Below are 4,228 nucleotides of genomic sequence, written 5' to 3'. Positions count from 1 at the left end.
CCCTCTCTCTCTCCCCCCTCTCTCTCTCTCTCTCTCTCTCTCTCTCTCTCAATAGTTTAGCTTCCCTGTGTTTGTGTTCAAACTAACGGACATGTAAAAAATTATTCTAGACAGACAAAAGCGATGGAAAGACAGAAAGTTGACTTGAGTTGAGTTAGAGTTTTACGGAAATGGAGGGCACACACTGATATGTTTTGACACCTTTTCATAGGATAAAATGTTTGGTAAGCTAGCAGTCCATGCCCGACATTCTGTTTCATCCGAAGGAAATCCATACAAGGTCACTTTTTCTGCACCTTTCTGACTGTCATAGCCAGTTTTGCATCCACCAACTGAGCATTTTCTTCCCATTGTTGTTCTTATTCCTTCAGTTTATTTTGAAGGTGTCAGTCACAGTCCAACAGAGTCATAACCACACATGATGAAAGCAATAAATAGGCCTAGAAGAGAAGCATGTAAGCACTGTGAAAGAACAGCAGATATTAAACAAAGCAGGTCGGGAAAAACACAAAGGAGCTCCCCCATAATTATGATCCGTATACTTTTCCCTACCTAACAAGGGTGGGCCCCTAGACGCTCAGAGTCTAGATATATAGATTTATATCTACATCGTCCTTTTAGTCTATTGTTTGTGTTACAAACTAATCTAAATCTAAAAGCAGATCTAGGGATAGGATGGAGAGTTCGTTTTTAGTGGTTGTTTGCATAGAGAGGCTCTAAGTCAGTGAAGAGTGCGGATCAGAAGGGGGGGCCTCCACTGTGTAGACATGGATTTTAGAATGGATTTAGACGGATATGAATTAAACTTGCACGGTCAAAACTTCACTGTAGGTTTAATCTAAACACGTACACTGATGGAAGAGATATTTGATATTCACACAATCCAGATGATTTGGAAAAAAAAACTGCATTAGGCCTCAACTAAAAGAATCCAGGCATTCACTGAGTACGATGGCGATGAAGAATCTGAAAATGAACAGTAGGCCTACAGTGCAGCCAAACAGCACTTCAAATTTGCGATCTCAAGACTGCTGGTCAATCTTAATTAATTAATTAATTAGTCACCACTTCTGTTCCTCAACACACACAATGATGTAGAAAATATTCACATAATCCAGATGACTTGAAAAGCAAACTGCATTAGGCAGAAATAATCCAGTGTCAAAGCATGAGAAAACAACAATTCAAACTCATGACCGCCGCACCCTGCGTAGGCTTATCACTACTAATGATCTACAAGGTTGTGGGCTTACTACACGGGTGTGTAAGCCCACAAGGAATCTAGGTCAGTAGCGCGCAGGTGGCCTGATTATATGACCGTCTAGGTTGGAAGCTTCATGGAGACGCAGAAAACGACCGGTTAAAAAACAAAAATAAAGCAAAAACTAATCCAAACCAACCAAACAAACAAACAATGATCTAAAAACTATAGATCTAGGTATTTTTTGTTTGTCTTTCAGGGATTGTAGGATAGAAGCTAACTTTGTGGTAGGGCTAAATAGAATTGCTGATTTTTTTTTTTTTTTAAATCGAGGGTGTTTTTATTCTCAAAAGGAAACGATAACATACTGTGCTAACTAATAGCCCAGACCCCTCTCCTGCATGCAGAAACTGTTTGCATGCTAGCTAATCTTACAGGACTCGCTCATGCATGCAGGAATTGTCGGTGTTCTTAACTCTTTTTGTTCCATAGTTTATCCAGAGATAATATAGATCTAGTGAAACGCCGTCTATGAAGGTATTGTTGTATTGATATTTTGTGGCGTCAGTGGCCTAGTAGTTAGGCTCTCAGACTCGCAACCGTAAAGTCTTGGGTTAGAACCCCGTAAGCGGCCAGATGTGTCCTTGGGAAAGGTACTATACACGAATTTTCCTCAATTCACCCTGGGTGGCAATGTGTGGGCCTACCCGGCTATAGACCCCGAAAGATCGTGTCAGTTTGTTAGTGTTTGAGCACGTGAAATCCGCATTTTACGCAACATTATGCTTCCCGAGAAACCGAGAATGTTTCTGAGTGTACTTCCAGAGTCATGGGGGTAAAATATCTAGTTGTAAAGCCCATAGAGCATGCTGTAGAGTGTGGATATGCGCTTTATAAAATAGTATCAAAAACTGCACAGAATGAGTTAAACAGGCGATTAATGGCAAGGCATGTCTGCCTCTGCTTCCCGAACACGGAAGTTAGCATAACGCAGAGCAAAAGCAGGCCTGACTGTTACAAAGGCTAAGCTACGGTTCAGCGCTTCTGACCTCTTATTTCTAAAGACACGCAAAGGGTAACCTGAGCCCATCTTGACATAATGTAAGAATCAACGCTGTTCATGGCTGCCTCATTCTACTTAGGAAAAAAACATCGAGTTGATTTTACTTTTTCAATATTACTCCAGACATTACATTATTTTATTTCGATCTGCGTTTTTACGGTCTCGGACTGCCATATTAGATTATACATATTATGTTGCCTTGTGAAAATGTTTGTGGTTGAAATGACTGTACACTGGTTAAAAAGACTCCACGGGTTAAAATGACCGTAAACTGGTTAAAATTAAAATGACTGTTCACAGGTTAAAATGACTGTAACCAGGTCAAATGACTGTACACAAGTTAGGATGCCTATGCACTGTGTGGAACTTACTGGTCTGTAAAAGTGAAATGTTGCTTAAAACTACGAGTAGGCCTACATGTATTTTACCGTGAGTGTGGGGTATTTTCAGGCCTGTCTGATGACATAATTTTTGTGTTGGCCTATCTTTTTGGATTTGTAGTCTTGGAGGATGCCTACTTCTATCTGTTTCTACGGTTTCTCAAAAGCACTGGAATTACTTTTTTCCCGAATAATTGTTTTGTTTTATTTTTGCCTCGGGTTTGCGTGACGCTTTTAAGTTCATTGTTATGTTCTACGTGTTTTCCGGTCAAGTTTTTTTCAAACGCAATTATTTTTTCTGTCTGGATCAAAGGTTGAAATGTATTATTTATGCGTAGTCGCATTTGGTCGAGGGATGGTGATTATTGCTGTTGTTGTCACCGTTGCCCCAGTCGTCGTCGTCGTCGTCGTCGTCGTCGTCGTCGTTATCGTTATCGTTGTTGACCTTACTTATATAATTCCGGGAGAGGCAGGATATCTCTACACAAACAACTAATCCCTGGAATGTGAGCTTGTGGACCTCGGGATTAACCTTTAAGTTTCACGGAAGAATGATTCTGCAACGTGAGAAAGACGAGAAGGCAAACACAGGGCATTCTTGGATCCGGGATAATGTAACAGTATTAAAAATGTTGTTGTACTGGTTACAGCACTCTGACACGTGATCGTATAGGCTATGTCAAAGATGACAAGAAAACTTCACGCTGTAATATTTTTGAAATATTTTATCATCAACAACAATTAAATGTATGATGTTTACAAAACAAGCTACGAACTTCGAGGACCTATAATCTATAGAAGGATAACTACTATTTCCTGAAACACTGGTTATAAATTTGTCGAACAGACGACTATCTAGCAGACAACGAGAATATTGTCACTCCCTTCGCCTTGCCTAGCTCCTATCTCTATGTCCTCTCTCTACTCTAGTCTGGTCTCGTCTAATCTACTCCTCTACCTTTGGACCCTCAGTATAAGGCCCAAGCGTCGTAATGATTCCACTTTGATCATTCATGCTTTAATAGGTACATTCTGGATGGTTGTATCTTCTTTCCCCAGTTCCCAAGATCGTGGGGGCTTTGAACGCGCCAAATCTTTGTGCACTCTCACGCGTTTACAATTAACGCGTAAGAGACGCTTCTCAATATCGTTCTTCATGATCTTACCAATCACGGACTTAACTGATTTTGGAGCAGCAAGGTGTTATAAATACACCCCACTCTAAGGTTCCCTGTCCTACAGGATGTCGCTCTGACCATTTGCGTCCAGTTTGTAATTACGTTTCTCACGCCGGTAGCGGCGTACAGGGTACTAATTTCACCTGATATTTACGAGCCACGAGCCCTCAACCTTCACTTTGTTACAATAACTCATGGGAAGTACGAATGTATAATTATATAGCCATCTCTACACACTACAGAAACACGATTTTCTAGGGATGGACAATGGTTTTATTTCATTCTCTCCTTGGCCTGTGTGGTCAGTGGAGACACACACACACACACACACACACACACACACACACACACACACACACACACACACACACACACACACACACACACACACACGTGATTTTGAGAA

This window comes from Aplysia californica, unplaced genomic scaffold (genome assembly GCF_000002075.1).
Source record: "Aplysia californica isolate F4 #8 unplaced genomic scaffold, AplCal3.0 scaffold00276, whole genome shotgun sequence".
Lineage (NCBI taxonomy): Eukaryota > Metazoa > Mollusca > Gastropoda > Aplysiida > Aplysiidae > Aplysia > Aplysia californica.
This window is presented reverse-complemented; position numbering follows the sequence as displayed.